Source organism: Equus przewalskii, chromosome 7 (assembly GCF_037783145.1).
Source record: "Equus przewalskii isolate Varuska chromosome 7, EquPr2, whole genome shotgun sequence".
NCBI lineage: Eukaryota > Metazoa > Chordata > Mammalia > Perissodactyla > Equidae > Equus > Equus przewalskii.
In genome coordinates this window covers 45,567,165-45,587,169 of record NC_091837.1, presented here as the reverse complement: position 1 = coordinate 45,587,169, position 20,005 = coordinate 45,567,165, and the positions used below count along the sequence as shown (strand labels likewise).

The following is a 20,005-nucleotide window of genomic DNA, read 5'->3' as shown; positions in this document are numbered from 1 at the left end:
CACCCAGCTCCACCCCCTGTCACTCCTATGTCCTTTGCTATGCTTTCTTTTTCTTCGTGACGCTTATTGCTAAGTGTCATGATATTAGATATTTACTTGGGTATTTGTCGTTCAATTCTGGAAGAGAGGGGCCCGCTCTGTGGCTGAGTGGTTAAGTTCACGTGCTCTGCTTCGGCGACCCAGGGTTTCACAGGTTTGAATCCTGGGCGTGGAAATGGCACCACTCGTCAGGCCATGCTGAGGAGACGTCCCATATGCCACAGCTGGAAGGACCCATAACTAAAAATGCACAACTATGTACCGGGGGGCTTTGGGGAGAAAAAGGAAAAATAAAATCTTTAAAAAAAAAAAATTCTGGAAGAGAATTTTTCTGTCTTATTCGCTAGTAAATCCCCAGCTCTTAGAACAGCAACATCTATAATAGATGCCTTAAAAATACCTGTGGAATGAACATGTGAAAGAGAGCTGTGCTCTCTCCACAATTAATAACACTGACCCTCATGAGAGCTTTTTGGGGAAAAATGTGAAGCCTATCAGACCAGAGTATTTAACCTTTTTAATGTATGCCTTTTTGATAAAGAAAAAAAAAAAACAAGAAAATACCTCGTGTCCCTCTTCAGGGTCTGGAGCTGGGGTGAAATGAAATAGGGTAGGGGTGGGGGTAGGGCACCCATCACAGTCTATAGGGGCAGATGAGAGTTTTCGGTTTATCAAAAGGAGGCATGAGCCACAAACCCTTCAAATCATCTTCCCTAAAGATGCCTTCTCTCAACTAGGGATTTGGTAAGAGTAAGATACAGTTTGAGAAGGGCTTAGCTTATTGTTGTCAGTTCTCCTAGTGTAAAGGAAGGACCTTACGGAACTTCTGGAGAGAACCCATTGTGCAGAGAGCATAAACCCATCCATGTCGCAAGCTGTCTGTCCTAAACTTAGCCACACAAGAAGAATCAATCTCTACTACAAAAAGTAGCAGCTCCCTATTTATAACATTATCTGTGCTGCCTCTCGTTGGCTGGAGGGATAGCAATGATTCACCATCAGTGTTGTGTGCTGATCTACAAAGGAAACCACATTTGAGCCTGTCCTGGGTAGCTCCTGTTGATGCAAAATAACCAATAACCATTCTATAGAGAAGAGAAATAAGATGAGTTTTACTTAAGCCAGGGTGAAGATTATAACCCGGGAAGGCCTTAGAAAGCGCTGCAAAGAAGCATGGTTTTCAGTAGAGTCTTAACCTTTTTAGAACAAAGAACATGCATTAAACACACCCAGGATACATTTTCATCAAAGTTTCAAAGAGGTATTTAGTTGCAAATTAGCAGGTCAACATGACCCTGATGTTGGCAAAGGGTGTAATACAGGCGTTACCAATAGGGCCTTAGCAATAGGGCGTGGGAGGGGAAGGGTGCATTCTTATCCTAGGAGAGTGTGTTCTTTACTTTGATGATTAAAGCAGATGTACACTATATGTTTGAAAGGCTGGAAGTCAGCCTTTTTAGGTCAAGCCAAATTAATTTTTGAACCAGAATAGTTACCCCATATACTTCAATATGTGAAAATCTCTTGACAGTCCTTTTGGATCTCAGAGGGAGGAAAGCATACCCTCTATTCCCACACTGCCTACTTCTGATTCTGAATGAGGAGAAAAGAGAAATATCAAGTATTATCGAGTATTATCTAATCCTTCAGTCCAGCAAACACTAAACACTTCTCTGTCCAAACCTGTGTTCAGGGCTAGGAACACTAACGTGGTAGGAGATCATCCCTGCCCAGAGGAGTTCACAGGGGTACGGGGCAGCTTGTCAGCATTGCCCAGACTGTATTTCAGGATTTCATGAGGTGTTCTAGAAAAAAATTTAAAGCAAAAAAATATACATCTCACCTGTTGAGATATATTTGAATATACTTCACATGTTGTAAACCTCTTAGGAAGTCACAATGCTTATTACAATAGTAAAGCCTCTAAGAAACCCTACAGTGAAGTGACCACTTTAATTCTAATTGATCTAGAATTTTCCAGGCTGCTTAAACCACAAAATCTTTCTTTTTTTCAAAACGTATTTTTATATCTCTCAGAAATGGTCTTCCAAAGTATACAATTTGGGAAACATTTGAACAACGTCCTTGCCATGTTGGCCTGGGTGTATTTGTGTGGGTCCAAATCCTAGATACAGGAAGATGGACCTTTATATCCATCAGCTTTGTTTTTGTTTCCTGAGGTGGGTGGCAATTCTCAACATATATCAGCTTCCCATTGAAATAGTTGATTACCTTCTCTTCTTAGTGATGATGTTTAGAGGAGGAAAATGACAGGTCCACTAAAAAAAGAGACATGATACGTGTTGTCTGATATATACAAACAGAGATTATCTTTCAGGCATTCAGAGTGTCACCAAAATGAGGGCAACCTGACCCTGGTGATGGGAAATCTAAAATTACATTTCTGAAATCCGTTAAAGGTCAAATAGAGAACAAAGCTTATTTGGCAGCTAGGTTTATAACTTTGCTGATCTAGCTGAGGAAAGGAGTTGTTGTTTGAGGATATCAATTATGGTCTGAGGTTTTGGAGCAGTCTGATTTTAACATGAGCAGGGAGATAAATTAACTTAAAATCTACCTGAAACTGCTGATCTTGCTTTATAAATAATACAATAATAATACAAAGCATCTTGAAAGATTCTTTTTTAATTTAGTGACATTTGTTCAGTCCTATAGTGTACAAAAACGTTGTGTGAAGAGGAGACAGAACACAGGGTAGGACTTTAAGATCTTTCTAGAAAGACAGATATATGTATATACTATATTTATCAGGGAATACATGAAATCGGGTACAAAGCGAGGGCCTTCTAAAGGTGTGCAGGGTAAATGAGCTAAACCCAGGGTTCTAAATTAGGGCATTTCTATTGTCAGATGGTTTCTCCTAAATACCTCTCTGCAGTGGAGTCCCTAATAAAGGACCCTGGAGGGTTCTGGAGACCAGAAAGGAGGCTGCATGACAGGCGACAGTCTCACATATCCATGAGGTGTATGTAAACATGTAAAGAGTCCACAGGGAGGGAGCTGGGGGTGCAGACACTGCCACGTGTTTCCAAACCATCCCAGTCTACTCCTTAAGCCATTCCTTAAACTGTTTGCCATCTTTAAGTAGGATAAGTTTTTGTTTCTTATTTTTGTTTTGTTTCGTTTACATACCTTGAATATAGTACCTTAAACTAATGGGAAAAAATCAAATATTGTCAATAGTAACATTCTAAAGTTTGTTCTAAGACCTTGTAGTAGCCTAATGTGAACAGATATTCCACATTTTTCTTTTTGTTTATAACTTTTCAGAATTACATTGATCTTTCACTAAGGTCGCCGAGATGTCCCAAGGACAGCATCCATTCCATTTCCAAGGATGCCCTCTCTCTGCTTCCCTTTACAGTGTTGGATTTCTACTATGCATCTCATGCCTCTGTCTGATTTTGAGTCACATAGATTCTGTTGTATGAATCAAGAAATTCAGATTTCATAACCATTAACCACACATATTTTGGATGGAAAATAATTCTGTCTTATAATGTGACTAAATTTTAAATCAACCTTTGAGGTTTGGAATAATTGTACTCATTATTAGAGAGCTGCTATTTGTTCAGAATTTCTCTTTTAATACTGTAGGTTGGTCATTTGTTTTCTTTGGCCATTTTTATATTCTCCATACATAGTTCACTTCTCAGCATAACATTTGTTTTTCTTATTTTTTGGACATTGAGCTCCCACTTTTTTCTATGAAAGTATTGTATCTGCTTCTACAAGTCATGTTTTTCCCCGAGCTATACCTTCATTACTTGCAGTAGTTCTAAAATCACTTTTGCATTGTGGTAACTTTATGCAATTAGTTAATATTCTGAAAGTTTGATATATTTAGAGCTCGGTTCCTGGAGTAAATGTTCTTCATAATTCTCCATAATTCTAAATTTGGGTGCCAATTTCTTGTCAGATCTGATGAGATCATCATCGTGTTTAATTTATAAAGTAATGAAGAACTATAGCAAAGCAAGCCCACTTTTCCATCATGTTGTTTGCGTATGCTCACATTATTAGTATTATCCTTAATATTTTAAACCATCTGTCCATTTTAAGAAGCCTAACTCAGTGAAAGCTAGATAATATAGGGACCGGCCCAATGGCGCAGTGGTTAAGTTTGCATTCTCCACTTCGGCGGCCCAGGCTTTTGCTGGTTCAGATTCGTGGCGTGGACCTATGCACTGCTCTTCAAGCCATGCTATGGCAGGCGTCCCACATATAAAATAGAAGAAGTTGGGCACAGATGTTAGCTCAGGGCCAGTCTTCTTCAGCAAAAAGAGGAAGAGTGGTGGTGGATGTTAGCTCAGGGCTAAACTTCCTCAAAAAAAAAAAAACCCAACTAGATAATATAGTCAGAAAGTCCTGGGGCTGGCCCCATGGCCGAGTGGTTAAGTTCGCATGCTCCACTGCAGGCAGCCTAGTGTTTCGTCGGTTCGAATCCTGGGTGCGGACATGGCACTGCTCATCAAACCATGCTGAGGCAGCATCCACATGCCACAACTAGAAGGACCCACAGCGAAGAATATACAACTATGTACCGGGGGGCTTTGGGGAGAAAAAAGGAAAAAATAAAATCTTTAAAAAAAGAAAGGAAGTCCTAATTGGGCATCCTTCAGTTGAAGAACATCAAAGTGCATTGAATACAAAGATTTGAGGGAGGGTGCCTAGGTTCGTCTCCTATTGCTACCGTAATAAATAGTCATAGTCTTGGTGACTTAAAACAGCACAGATTTCCTGTCTTAGAGTCCTGAGAGGTTAGAGGTATGAAATGGGTCTCACTGGGCTAAAATCAAGATGTCAGTAGAGCTACTGCGTTTCTTCTGGAGGCTCTGGAGGAGAATCTATTTCTTTGCCTTTCCTAGTTCTTAGAGGCTGCCCACATTCCTTGGCTTGTGGCCCCTTCCTCCATCTTCAAAGTCAGCAATGGCGGCCAAGTCTCTCTCACTCTGCACCACTCTGACACTGACCCTCCTGCCCTCTCTTTCATTTAAAAGGACCCTTAGGATTACATTAAGCCCACTAATTACATTAAGTCCATTAATCCAGAATTATCTCTACATCTCAAGATGCTTAATCACTTTTGCAAAGTCCCTTTTGCCAGAGAAGATAACACTTACAAGTTCCAAGGGTTAAGACTTGGACATCTTTGGGAGGGTCATTATTCTGCCTACCACAGTGCCTCTAACATCTGTTCGGTGTGGAGGACACCACACTCCTACTCACTCCTGGAGGGAGGGTGGTGTGCACCCAACTGTATAGATCTTCAACAGCTACCTTAGAACTTGAACAATGATTTCTTTGGTCTAGGCTGACTCTCTTCCCTTCCTGAGGCAATTGGAGTCTTTGTTTCCATAGTGAAGGCCTGTAGAGCCAAAGAAAAATAGCAGGGAAGAAACGCTTCAGTATAAATCCTCCATTGCTATCCACAATTAATACAAAGGAAGATTGCATTTGCCCTATATTATGTTAGACAGTGAAAATATGCAATATTTATTATTATCGTAACCAATATATTCTTTAAATAATGCTGCTAATATGTTGACAGCGCTTTGCTCTAGTTGTCAGTACAGTAGTTGTGTACACGATCTTCCTCCATGCTTCCTTAGCATTCTGTTAGGGACTCCCAGGCCCACGTGCCCACACTGGCAGGTTTTGAAGGACACCCTCACACAGCATTGCCTTGGTGATCCTTGCTGCTACATCATCACATAACGGCAGGGGCCTTGGTAGCAATTATTTTGTTTGATATAAAGACCTCCTAGTTTCTTGGTTTATTCTCGTAATGAGGATCTAAAGGGTAGCATCTTTGGATTTGCATCATGGGATACTGAGTACTAGAGAAATACTCCTGGCTCTTTTTCATGCTCCTCTCTCTTGGTTGCTGATCAGCATCATGCTTAAATCTACTTGTTTACAGACGAATCTTCTTGTCAAGGTGATAACTACATCAAGGAGTGAGGAAGATGTGGTTATTATTTACCAGGTTATGCAGGCTTCTCAGCAATGCTCAATGTTTTTATTTTAAATGTTTAGGGGGAAAAAGTTAGTACTTTTTAAGTAATGCCAAATGTTAAACTATGGCTACCAAAAGAAAAACCCAATACGGGAATACTCTGTGCTTACAGCTTTCTCATTTAACTAATCCTTAGACATTTTTCACTGTATGCAGATCCTTGCTTGACTTGATCAGATAAATTGCCAGACTGTGCTGCCTTGTCTTGCTATTTTCGTTGCAGTGTTGACAGCTAATGATGACCTTGTGCATATCAGTGGGGTTTAAGTGATTGGTTGTATCAGAAATCGTGGTTTTCTAGCATGATTGCCTCTGATTTTCTTTTCCTGCTCCATCAGAATCTTAACTATTTTCCTCCTGAAGAGAAAGACCCTCTCCCTCAGGCTCTGCCTATTTCTCACTATTTCTCAGAGAAGGCCTCAAACTGCCCTGAAGGAGGTGGCCCCCACCCCCATTGTCTTTCCTTCTTCAACTTCTCATAAATGATAAGTTACTCAGCGTATCATAGAATCTTGGGCAGATTACTTTTCCTGGTGTGAATAAGAAAGAGAAACTGATTCATGCAGTGAAAGCGGAGGATCTCCGACTTTCAGGAAAATTATGGCCTAAATAAAAACGTCTTACTCGATTATATTGTTTATGTATAGTATTTTAGTGAGCGGTCACCTGTCTTGGAGAACATCTTTCATATCCATGATAGAATACAGTTGTTTGACCCTCTGGATCAAACATCACGTTGTTTCTATTCTTGAATAATAGTAGGCAACCATTAGTGACCCCTTTTATGTTTCAGAAACATTACTATGTGCTTTGCATTCATGACCTTATTTAATCCTTCTGTCACTCCAGGGAGGGAAATGTTATTTGCTCCATTTTACAGAGGAAAAAATTAGGAGTCTTGGAGAATAAATAATTTGGCAAAAAACATACACCTAGTAAGAAAGCATAATACCACATTCCCTTTCAAGTACTAATTTTTTTTTTCAGATTGGCACCTGAGCTAACATCTTTTACCAATCTTCTTTTTTTCTTTTCTTTTTTTTTTTTCTTCTTCTTTTCCCCAAAGCCCCCCAGCACATAGCTGTAGGTCCCTCTGGTTGTGCTATGTGGGACACCACCTCAGTGTGGCCTGATGAGCGGTGCCGTGTCTGCATCCAAGATTCGAACCTATGGAACCCTGGGCCCCCGAAGCAGAGCGTGCGCCACGGGGCCGGCCCCCTAATTTTATTTCATTCACTTTTTCTTACCATCATTTCTCAACAATATGGCTACTAATGTTTGCCTTTTACAGTCTTACAAGTATTCTCTGAGATGATTTAACACTCCTCAATTATTTGCTTAATGCCTCATTTCCTCTCTGTGATGACAATCCTTTGTCTGATCCTCGTTATTGCTGTACAGTCCTCATATGGGGAAGGCTGCGGCTATGTTTATTTCTAGCCACTTAAGCACTTATTATTTCATCCTTGGTCTTTAGTTGGGCCTCTAGAACTGAAACACAGCATTTGTCATCCCAAATAGAGATGAAAAACAGTATTTCCCTCTTAACAGATTTGGAGGCTTTCTAACCTAATCTTTTCTCCATAAAACCACAGCCTGGGATTCAATAAAGCTATTTCTTTTTATAGGGTTGTTTCGGAACAATTCTTGCTCATATACTGCTGATATTTTTCGTTTGAGTTGTTTATTGTAAAGAGAAACTAAATGGATCTCTTGATGTTTTCTATATATCTGGCCTGATATATACATTCTCACTTGATTTCAGCTAACATCAGCATATTCTCCATATTTTATCAGTTAGAGTTCTCAAGAAGATGTACACACTCAATATATTTTTTGTCAAAGCTTTGGATACTATTCTTCAATCAACTAATGCTCATAAATAATTGAGAATACACCTGGGAGTTTCAGATTAGGAGTGCTTTTCCTGGAACCCCGTAAGAAGTCCTGTGTTTAAACATCATACCAGTACTCAGAGAGTTAGGATTCGAATTCTACAGCAGACAAAGACTTTGAGTTCATCTAGAGTAGCTGCCTCATTACAGATTAGGCAACAATGATTAAAATAACAGTAGTCAAACACCTTGTTAGGGAAGAATAGGACCCAAATCCAGGCCTCCTGTCTCATAAATTAATAGCATCTTTAGAAAAATTAGAAACCTAGAGAGGATTGGGCCCAACTTCTTTTTCTCTTGTATCCTCTTTACTACATATCTAAAAATTGGTCTTCTGGCTTGGACTTTAAATCTACAGCTTTTTCCGAAAGCTCATGGTCTCCTGATAATAACGTACTGGCTTTTTGAGGAAGAAAGGAAATAAATATGAACCCAAGCATAAGGAATCTGCAATTTATCCAGCAGTATCAACTTATGGAAATACTTTATATGCCATTCTTTGCGGAGACAAATAAGCATTTTATTTAGTCATTATAATCTATCGTATAAAGTAACTAGAGATCAGGGCTCTTTGAAGAAGATGGTTATAAAAACTACCCTTCAATTTGAAAAATGCTTCGCATTTTGATTAGTATCACACAGTGAATATGCGTCAGTCTGTGGAACTGGAAGCATAGTTTTCTCCTTGAAGATCTTGGCAAGACAAATTCTTTTTTATACATACTTCTGGTCACAGATCAATGTGAGAAATGCCCTTTAATTCCTCCAAAACATCATCTCTGACCCTAAGACATCAACTGAAAAAGATGAGAGGATAGTGTCATTTTCAAGTCAATCTAAACCTGTTGAAGTTTCTCTAGAAGAATGCCAATTCGTAGTCCATACTCTGGTGCAGGGAACAGTGGTTGCATTGAATCCTGGTCAGCCTCCATTTTATGTTGAAGAAGTCTGTACCTATAACGTGAGTTGAAATGAAGCTCTCTTCTTTCACCAAGACAGCTAATCCCACACTTTTTCAAGTCTCACCAGCTCAGCTGTGATTCCAGACTTGGTCTCAGCCCATTGGGACCAGGCCTTCTTAGCTTGCTTTGCTCGTCTTTCAGTAGGATTATAGAAACCAGAACTGGTGGCGTAGATTCACAGAGACCTCCTCCATTCTTCCTAGGCCCAAGTATGTGTACGATAGCATTTGTTCGTAGAGAACACTACTATGGGTAAAACAATATTTTTTCCCCTAAATTTTCAATAACTAAGCTTTAAGGATGAAGGAACAGAACACATCTGGCAACAGAACAGGATATTTAAAATCAGGACTTTCTCAGAATATTTAGACTCTGTGATCACTGTACCAACTTGTACTACTTGCTTCTGCCCTTGAGACTGTGGACATCACTCTATCATTTCTAGGTTCCCACCCATTTGTGGATCCTACATAGGCCCTGAGGGCAGAGTTCACCACTGGTCATTCTGTGGTTTCCTTCATTTACCCTTAAGCAATTCAGAGTGACGTTTTTGGTTTTGTTTTGCTCCTGTTCTGCTTCACAATCATATAGATACAACAGATGGGGATCTCCAGCCAGTCTGTCTTGTCATGCTACTGGCCTGCTGCTACCAGAGAATATGAATATTTTGCTATCAACTAGAGATAAGAAAGCCACGAAGATTCTACAACCTTAAGCAAGACCTCTGTCTTGTAAGGAGCTGCAGTGCTATTCTCTTGGGAAATAGCTCCGCAACCTAATATAAGTGAAAAAACCATAATGACACCTCATGTCCCTGTTGGCCTTCTTAAGGAGCCAAAGCCACATAGAGTTCATGGGTCATACCCAGTCTCCCATCCACTCTATATGGCCTGCTGCACATGTGTCGTGTAGTGATCCATAGGGGACTGAGCACAGGGATAACTGAGCTTTGGGGAATAATGAAAACTGTAGAGGGTCATCACGTGCTTTTGCCAGTGGTTTGTACTTAGTTCCTGATGAGACTCCACATGTTGAGTGCCTCAGTCCAGAGCTGTGCTCCTCTGGAAGTAAAAGGTGATATTCTCTCAACAAAAAGAAAGAGAATGTTGGCACACAAGCACTTGTATGATTACAGAGACCGCACTCTTTTTTGTGTTGGGAAAGTCAACTAGTACAGAATGAAGGAATAATTATAGGAGAATGAAGGTCAACAAGAGCTTCTGTGAAAAGGTGAAAATCCGCTGGGGGGGAACAATATTTGTGGCAAAGACATGGGGGCCTTGTTGATCAAGAACACAATAGTCACAGCTCAAGCGTGGACCACAGTGATGGTTACAGCTGTTCCTGCTCGCTGACCATCCTCCGTCATCTGGGAATTGACCACAGTGTACAGAAATGCAGGACATGTCCCACACGTGCATTTGCCATGCAAGTATCCGACACCTCGTGATGTGTAGCAGAAATGAGTGCATACACTTTTCTTTACTGGAGTTTTGTTCTATATTTAGGTAAAAAAGAAGAGCAGTTTCTAACACAATTGGAGGAGGGGAAATCCTATTCTAAGTTTTCTATAAAATTTGAGAATAAAGTTGAGTGATATAGTAACCTGTGAGGACATTGTAATGTTGACTTTGCCCTGTTTTGATTTTAGATCCTTGCTAGTTCTTATTATTTTCCTAATAAGAACTAGCAAGGATTAAAATGTATTCTGTCCACATTTGTAAAGCAGTTATTTAATGTTGTAGGGAGTACAAGGATAAATGCAGGAGTCCTCAAGAAATTCAGTCTATTTGGAAGATAAGACACGAAAATAACTATCGTATTAAACACAATGTGCTTTATTTTATTAAAAAAAGTAAGTTCATACAAAGACTTTGAGATTTTGTGAGAGAAAAGGGGAAAATGAGAGAAGACTTGATGAAGGAGGTGTCATTTGAGCGGGGCCTTAAAGCATATATGGGATTTCAATAGGCAGAGATACACAGATAAATCCATAAGCAGAGTAAGCATAAGGAATAATCAAACAAATGGTCTGAAGGGGGTAAAGCCCAGAGTATGTTCAAACAAGAGCAAGTAGCCGAGTTTTGCTGAAGCATTAGATTTGTGAAGTGGATGATTATAGACTCCCTAGAAAGATGGACCTCCCTAGATCATGGAAATCACTTGCTGTTTAGCTAAGACTTCTGGATTGAGTCCTTAGGAAGCCACTGAAGGTTTTAAGCACAGAAATATCTTCATAACTGCCCCAGGAATACATAGGCGATGAGCAATATTAGAATAGATCTAAGTGGTGGTTGGGCAAGAGGACAGAGAATTCTCTTCTGGAATTAGGGTCCAGGCCAGGTAGGACAAAACATAAAACCCGCAGAGAGCTGATTCACTGGGGCAAAATAGAGGCGTGCTAGAGTTCACAAATGGCCCTTGGGGAAACTCAGTCACATTGAAGAGGTGATTAAGGTGTAAGATAAAGGGATTGTGGTCAAAGGAGCACCTTTACTGTTCAAGCACTTAGAGGTGGAGTTGTTTTGAGAAATGCACATGTCTGAAGTAGGACTGGGCTGCTGGTTGAGGAACCGGAGTAGAGATAAAGACCACTACAGCTGAGGAAATTTTGAGGCCATAAACGTGAATGTTGAAGATGGGATGAAAAGGTCAGTGCAACAGGCTAATGTCCCTACGGAAGGTGAGGAATAACCTGGAAATTAGTAGATCTAGACAGAGAAAATGGTATAAGCAGATTTAGCCTTTAGACATGAGAGTCTATAGGATGGTGGTAACAGAAAAGTGATATATAAAGGGCAGTAGGAATGAAAAAGTATGGTGATACCCATTAACACTGAGAATATTGATTGCATTCAGGGAGACAAACCTGGTGATTGGGAACACACGTAGGATAGAGACTTTTCACTGGCTACCCTGCTGAATTTTAAGTTTAAACCATAAAAATGTGTCACTAATTCCATTCATGAGGGCCCTTCCCTCGTGACCTAATTGCCTCCTAAAGGCCCCACCTCCTAAGACTATCACATTGAGCATTAGGATTCCAACATGTGAATTTTAGGGGGACACAGACATTCAGACCATACCACTCATCTTTATTCAGATTGTGGAGAAGAAATGAGATAATATGTATAAAAGTTAACCTAGTACCTAGTACTTGGTAGTGCTCAATAAATACAAATGGGTGAGGATGATGATAGTGGTGGACTTGATGGAAGTGATAAAAGTGATGGAAGTAGTGGAGGTGAGAGAGGTGGAGGTGGTGGAGATGGAGGTGATGATGATGAGGGTGGTAGAAGTAGTGGAGGTGATGGTGGTAGAAATGGTGGTGGAGACGGTTATGGAGGTGGTGATGGTGGAAGTGATAGCGATTATTTCTTTAAAATAGATTCTAAAAAATGAAAATAGAATTTCTTCATCAAGACTGTATTTGTTTAGGTTCTCTCACAGATTACACTCCCATCAGTTGTGCATGAGTATATGAGGAAGAAAATATTTGTTCAGAAAGTTAGCTCCTGGGGAGTTCAAGTTCCAAATCTGTTTTCTACCTTTATGAAAATAATTGGCTCCATCTCAGACTATTTAAGTTTAATAATCAGCTTCTATGACATGGTTATCATTTCTGCTACTGTACAGCCATGAAGCAGGAAAGCAAGAATTGCCAATTTAAGAGTAGGAAGAATTAAGAATACCTTCCCTCAGTTTTCAAGCATTTATTGAGCACCTACTGTGTGCCAGCCATTGGGATGCTCCTGAGGACACAGCAGTAACGCTGACCTAGGCTCCACCCTGACTTCAAGAATCAGATAATCTGAGAATTTGTTTTTTGGAATGCTCATGCATAGAAATGTTTACCATGGTTACAAGTGCTATAAAGAGAAAAATAAGGGGTGTTGCTAGGGCAACCGTGAAGTCTGTGGTCAGGGAAAATTCATTGCCTCTTCCTCAAGTATATCTTTCTTGAACTCCAGGTGAGGGGACAGCAAATGACAAAGGCCAGAGGCAGGAATGAGAAGGAAAGATTAACTAACTAAAAGAAGCGTGGTGTAGCTGGAACATAGAGATTGGTAGCGAGGAGGGGGAGCAGGAGGGAATGGGAGAGATCCAAGATGAAACGAAGTAAAAAGGGCCCGGGTAACCCAGGATGTTGGACACCATAAGAAGATTCTGAATGTTTTGCAATGGGAGGCTAGTAAATGGTTTCAACCAAAGGTCAAGCAACTTAACCTTTTCAGGTGTTCTTAATAAAGTAAACTAAAATAAAACTAATAGATTGAACTTGATCTCAATGTGCTTAGTTATGGAAAAGTTAATGTTAGATGATTTATCAACCAAATAAATATTGACTAAATATCGACCATTTTGCTTAACTTACCATTGTCAAAAATTAATTTCAGGATATGGTTAATACAAGCATGTATATTCAGAATTGTTATTTACACTTAGAGACATTGAAATAGAAATTACTTAGAAATGTCTCATAAACATGGCACAATGTTACGCTTGATTGCACTTATGGAAAATACACTCTTGCATTTTCTCTTTAGGCTCAGAGAACGACAATCAACATTTTTGCAAATCATTTGCCAAATGAAAATGAAAGCTTCTAAGATGAATTTATTTCTGAAGGATGGCTATTGCATTCATGTAAAGATTTAGCTGACAACCACCAAAAAGGAATTTGGGGAATAAATTGGAGAAACAGCTGTCCAGGAAGTTATCAGTTGCCAGTTTTTCTTGGAATGCAGTAGAATTCCCAGAAAGCCAGAGTGTGCTTTGCCAACCCCATTTAGCTCATGGATGATTGTATGCCTTTTGAAATCTCGCTGGAGGTCCCAAATTTCTAGTCTCATCTCCTCTTGAAAAACAATTGTATTTCAAGGTTCCCACAAGATGTATGATTTTGCTCCATTATTAGTGGTTATTACCACCATTTAGCTCTCTGGTTATCCACCCATCCCATTTTGTGTGAGTCTGAATATGCCTTGCACACGTTTAGAAATATCATACTCAGTTAGCCTTCAAAAGGTAGAAGTTAGTTAAAATAATCTCACTTTTATTATCTTATTCCAACAATAAGGAATTTTCACTTTCTTAATAGTATTCAGTTTTTCCATCATCATATATGCAAGGTTTTATTTATTTATTTATTGTTTTTTTCCTTCTTCTCCCCGAAGTCCCCCAGTACATAGTTGTATATTTTAGTTGTGGGTCCTTCTAGTTGTGGCACATGGGTTGCTGCCTCAGCGTGGCCTGGTAAGCGATGCCATGTCGGTGCCCAGGATCTAAACTTGCAAAACCCTGGGCTGCCGAAGCAGAGGGCGCGAACTTAACCACTCAGCCACAGGGCCAGCCCGTATGCAAGGTTTTAAAGATGCAGTGTGAAATAAGAAAAATATCCAGAAGACTTGGAACCCTAAAACTAGTCTGCATGGTCTTGTCTTAAAGATTGGGATTGTACAATATAGTGAATATTTATTTTTATTTAACAAACACACCTTGCACTTGTATTTGCTGGCCATTATTCAAAGATGCTCTGCAAATATACACACATCAAATATTACATGGAGCATTCCATTTCTGATTTACAGTGGACTTAAGTTTGCCACAGCTCCTTACGCTGAGGATATCTTGGTGTAAGTTGCCAAGCTAGTTCTAAGGACCAGAATAGAGATATATCACAGTGAAGTCCAATATTTGTCCAAAGACATACAGGAAAGTATTGGGGAGGAAAAACTTTCCCCTACCCTCTTAGGTTCTTCACTTAGAGGCCGATGAGCTAAACTGACAAAAGACAGATTAGCAAGAGAAAAGACAGATTTTTATTCATGTACATATGAGAATTCACAGAAAAATATGACTCAAGGAGGCGGTTAGAATTTGCAGTTTATGTACCATTTCAATAGGAGAAAGGAAGGGATGGAAAGATACTTATGAATGACTTTTAGGGAAGACAAAAGGACCCTTGGGAAAACAGATGAAAGATACAAGGTTTTGTGACAATGCCTGTTTAGATGTGGTGACATTTCTCCTCTCTGGTGATGAGTCAATCTTCCCTGGTTACAGAAACTCCTTGGGAAGATTTATGACAACTGAGTTCTTTTGGGAGGCTCTGCTTTTAGGCAGATAAGGGAGTTCAGAAAAAAAAAAGTCTGTTCTCAAATGCATTCAGCTCAAAATAATTTTATGCCACAGTGACATATTCTGAACCCCTACAAATGGAACCAGGGCCAAAGAAGACTGCCCTTGACCCCCACTCCTTGCAGCCATTCAGGCTCTGGGCTAGCCATGCTGGTAGAGCTCTGCACTAGGATGGGACTTGGATGGACCCTCTCAGATCCCAACATACTGTCAGAGGTCCCGTCACACTCGTCTGGAAGTGTCAGAAATGTGCTTAATTCCAAGGTTACACTGAGGCAGCCTCAGGGACAAGACCAGCACTGGAAAAGCCCAACTACCTAGAACATTCCTTTATATTTTGGGGTTTTAATAATGCCTCATAGAATGGACTTGGCCAGGAGCTCCTAATGCAATAGATTCTTCAGATCTGGTCACATCTTCTGACCTAAGATGATATCCAAAGCAGCATAAAACTGTACACATCATACATAGGTGAGTCTGACCCTTGAGTCACAGTTTCAGTTCCTTTGTAGTCCACCCCTTGATACACATAACCTGCCCCAGACCCCACTGTTTCATGCTCATTGTCATTCAGCTCAGGAGTGATGACCTCAGTCAACATGCCACTATATCTTCAATAACATCATTTAGAAGCTTTACACTTACTCCTAGAAATATCTGCCCCAACAACATTTGTTAATAATTGGTGGTGATGAATATACTCATGCTCTCTTCAGAGTAGAGGTTCATTTGAGGAAGAAATGGAAGATGAAGTTTGAATAATTCCATAGATTCCTAGATTGTTAGAGCTAGATGTATTCTGGTTTTACGTTATTCTAACCATTGCCCCCATAATTGGACGTGGTGCCTACACAGTTTCAGGGAGCTCAAGGACCCCGTAAATCCCATCCAAAGACCGTGTTCTGCCTCCAGCTTTGTTGCCATATTGACTTTCAACTGCTGTTGATTAGGGAGTGTATTTGGTCCTTCTGTGAACAGCATTGTTACATGCAACCAGCAACAAACACATTTTTGTTGGACACATACTATCTGCCAGGCACTGTGCTATTCGCAGTGGATAAAAAGATAAGTCAAGTATACTCCTTGCTTTCAAGTTTCCATCAGAGAGATAGTATGAAGGCAGAGAGAGGCAGGACAGTTCAGGTGCGTACAAAATGCCAAAAAGAAGTCAGGAAGGGTTTTACAGCACAGGAGAGTTGGTTCTGAAAAATGAGGAGATGTGCAGCAGCCACTCACATGACCATTTGTCCATTAAAAATTGGCAGATTAGAGAGCCAGCCCTGATGGCTCGTGGTTAAAGTTCAGCATGCTGTGCTCCGCCAGCCCAGCTTCAGTTCCTGAACACAGAACCACACCCCTCATCTGTCAGTAGCCATGCTGTGGCAGTGGCTCACGTAGAAGAACTAGAATACACCTCTATGTACTGGGGCTTTGGGGAGGAAAGAAAAAGAGGAGAAGATTGGCAACAGATGTTAGCTCAGGGCGAATCTTTCCCAGCAAAAAAGAAATGCAGGTTAGAATCTGATCATTTCTTCCAAGAGCTACTTGAAAATCTCAGGAAACTCTGCTGAGAGTGGAAAGGAAAGAGTCTTAATTTCAAAATTTCATTCACATCTTGTCAAACCATGTTTAGATTTGAGGTTAAAACCGTATTCTCTGATCCCAAAAAAGACTGGAAGCTGCGTCAGTCCGTGGCTTGATTGGCATTCTTTGGCTTTCTGTGTGGTGGTGTAACAACAGCACACGGACACCAGGGGGCAATGCAGTTCCACTGAAAATCATAGGAAACGCTCCAGGTCTCATTTTGACTGAGAACATTTACAGCATCCAGGTGCAAAGGTGAAATCCTTAATAAAAAGCGAGTTCCGCTAAGGTGAAAAAAAAAAAAAGTTTATAAATCGTTTCTTTGAAAGCTTCCTGAATTGCCATCAAAATTGCCTTTCAGGATTTGTGCACAGCTGAATATTTTGCAATATTATTTGCAAAATAATTACTTTTCATTTTTTCTCAATACAGCTGTTGACCTTTTCTGTCCTCTGCCCTTATAAAAAATGGTTATTCTAACCAACGCCCAGCTAGCCCGAATCACATTGTTGGACTCTGTTGCATCCCGTGCCCAACTGTGGGCTCTCCTCCCTCCGTGCCTATTCAGTGCATCCAGCGGGCCCTGGCTGGAGCTGCAGCTCCCTTTAAGGTAATTCCAGTCCAGGCTTGTGTTTTGTTTCCAGCTCGGCAGCCGCCAGGTGTCTGCCCTCCCTTAACCCCCAAGGATGAGAGATCAAAGGTGTGCCTACATCTGCCTCCTGCCCCACGCTTTAATCTGTTATGTGTTCAAAAGGGACAAGTGCAGTATTGTGCACTTAGGGAGGGGACAAATCAGAGAAATGGAACTGGGAAAAGTCCCAGACTATGTCAACTCACTAAAATAATGTGGAACATGTCTGTCTAATGGGAGCCCTGCCTTTTGGGGAGTGTCCCTTTAAAATGAGCATTAATATTTGGGTAAATGGAGATCTTCCTTTCTCCAATTGGAGCCCTACTAAACCCGTTTAATGAAATACTGTACACAGACCCATTCGGAGAAATATAATGAAGCAAAGGAAAATACTTTTTAAATTATGAAGTGGAAGTTAGAAAGACATTTATAGATCTTAGCTTATTTCACTTACATCAAAAATGACAGACTACAGACTTAAGGAAATAGAGCAGAAAAATGTTAGGAAAAACCATTTCCAGTGGACCATCTATTTTCCACATCCACAGGACTAAACAAGTGGGGAAATACATTTTTAAATACAGTAGAATGCAAATTAGGTATTAAGAAAACAGGGCTGGAAGCAGCAGTTCTGGAAGGTGCAGAATCCTTACCTGGACATCAGCATTCACGCAGGTGTCACTTTTCTCCTCCACCATTTTGGATGAGGTGGAAGGGTAGGAAAAACTCACGATCTAGTAAGAAATTATATCTAAACTTAAACTAGAAATTTAATTAGAAATAATTTAAACAATTTCAACACCCACAACTTTCTTTATATTCTCAGAAAAGCTTCCTGATTTCCACCAAAGATATACATGTGAGCAGGCACTGATTGTTTTTTTCTGTCTGCAATCCTGTGCCCACACACGCCCAGAAGCAACCTTCTGCTTCCTCCCCTCCCCTCCACGGGAGTTACGGAAGGAACTTTAACAACTCCAGTTGGGCTGAGCTGCTTTCACAGACGATAGCCACGCAGGAGAAGTGGCTTAATATCAAGTCACACTCTCTTTCCCCAGTTACAATAGCTTTGAATCCACATGTTCACAGTGTGTTAGAGAGAAGAATAGTGGCACAGTTATTAAAGGCTATGGCGACGGGGAGAGTCCTTATCAGTTGCATCAAATATGCCATTCATCTACTTAACAAATATTTATTCAGTACTTACTATGTCCAGACACACTGCCAGACTCTGGAAATGCAGTGATGATCAAAGAGTCTTGCTCTCTGTTCACGGAGTTTACAATCTAGAGACTGGCACTAATGAAATAATCACAGAGATAATTGCTCTGAAAGAAAGAAATACCATTCTTGTGGGAGAATCCACTGTAACAAAGGAGCTAATCTAGAGAGTCAAGGAGAATTTCCCTGAGAAAATCCTCATAAGCTAAGAGCTGAAAGATCAAGAAGGGTGAGGGAGGGTACATGTTAATATTCAGGGAACTGAAAGGGCGGTGTGGCTGGGGTACAGAGACCTAAGGGACGAGGTACAAAGGGAGGTCAGAGAGTTTAGGCACATGTGACTGACTCTGTTATCTGTTGCTACATAAAGTGTTACCCCAAAATTGTGGCAGCTTAAAAACAACCACTTTATTATACTCTATGATCTTATGGGTCAAGAATTTAGGCAAGATTCAGGGGAGGCTGGGCTGGTCAAGGGGGTCCAGGATGGCATCATTCATATGCCTAGCACCTTGGTTTCAATGGCTGGGAGTGTGGGCTCAGCTGAGACTGTAGAACAGAGCACCTGTAAGTGGCATCTCCAGCTTCAAGACTTCTTCATGTCAGCTCAGCGCTCCCAGAGAAAGTGTCCAAGAGATAGGAAATCTTAAGTCCTGGGCCCAGATACTGGCAGAGCATCATTTCCACCATATTCTATTGGTCAAAGCAGTCACAGAGCTCACCAGGATTAAGGGGAACCACAAATGCACCACCTCTCAGTAGGAACAGTTTCAAATAATTTGTGGCCATCTTTAGTCACAGTTCAGCCTTTGGACACAAACTATTTATATTCTTCTTTAAGGCAAAATATACTCCCTCCTAAAGCCCTGCAGAAATCTCATCTCTATGCCATTAAGCTCAAGTCTGAGGTCCACGTTCCTATCATCTAAATGAGATTCAGGTGCTGCTAAGGTTCCGTTGATGCAGTTCTCTAGTGCAACTTCTCACAATATGAAGACTTCGAACACACCCAGCATATCCTGATGATACAGAGATGAGATCAGGCCAATGAGCATTCTCATTCAAAGAGTGGAGGAACAGGAGGCACGTGGCAATCATTGGTCCATAGCAATTCTGACATCCACGTGTTGCCAGTTGCTTGACTGGGTGGTCCAGTCCTGCTCCCTGGGAATAATTCTCTGCAGCTCTTGTCTCCACCCTCCAAACTCTTGGTTGCACCCTTTGAGTTATCCTGTTTCTGTAATATTTTAGTCAGCTCTGGCTGCCATAACAAAATACCGTAGACTGAGTGGATTAAGCAACATTTATTTCTCACGGTTCTGCAGACTGAAAGTCAGAGATCAGAGTGTCCCCCTTTGCTACCTTCTCACTGTGTGCTCAAATGGCTTTTCCTCAGTGCGTTATAGACCTTAGGGTCCCCAAATTTTTATAGATAGGAAATTGGCTGAGAAGATTATTCAGTTGCAAGTGCCGTTTCTTATGTGCGTTGGAA

The 20,005-nt window shown here is 40.7% G+C and overlaps 1 protein-coding gene and 2 long non-coding RNA genes across 30 annotated transcripts in view; 1 reads left to right on the top strand and 2 right to left on the bottom strand.

Moving 5' to 3' along the window:
• DLGAP1 (DLG associated protein 1) overlaps nucleotides 1-20,005 on the top strand; it is an 843,303-nt gene that overhangs the window by 694,200 nt on the left and 129,098 nt on the right. The gene's annotated exons all lie outside the window — the stretch shown is intronic.
• LOC139084833 (uncharacterized) overlaps nucleotides 1-20,005 on the bottom strand; it is a 59,359-nt gene that overhangs the window by 12,799 nt on the left and 26,555 nt on the right. The window lies entirely within an intron of this gene.
• LOC139084834 (uncharacterized) lies at nucleotides 14,736-19,018 on the bottom strand. 2 transcript variants are annotated; one of them, XR_011542626.1, is made up of 3 exons: nucleotides 18,500-19,018; nucleotides 17,946-18,026; nucleotides 14,736-16,945 (listed from the first exon to the last, which is right to left on the bottom strand). It is a non-coding gene; the product is annotated as an uncharacterized lncRNA (long non-coding RNA). The 2 variants fall into 2 exon arrangements; XR_011542627.1 differs by lacking the exon at nucleotides 18,500-19,018 and having other exon boundaries at nucleotides 17,946-18,387.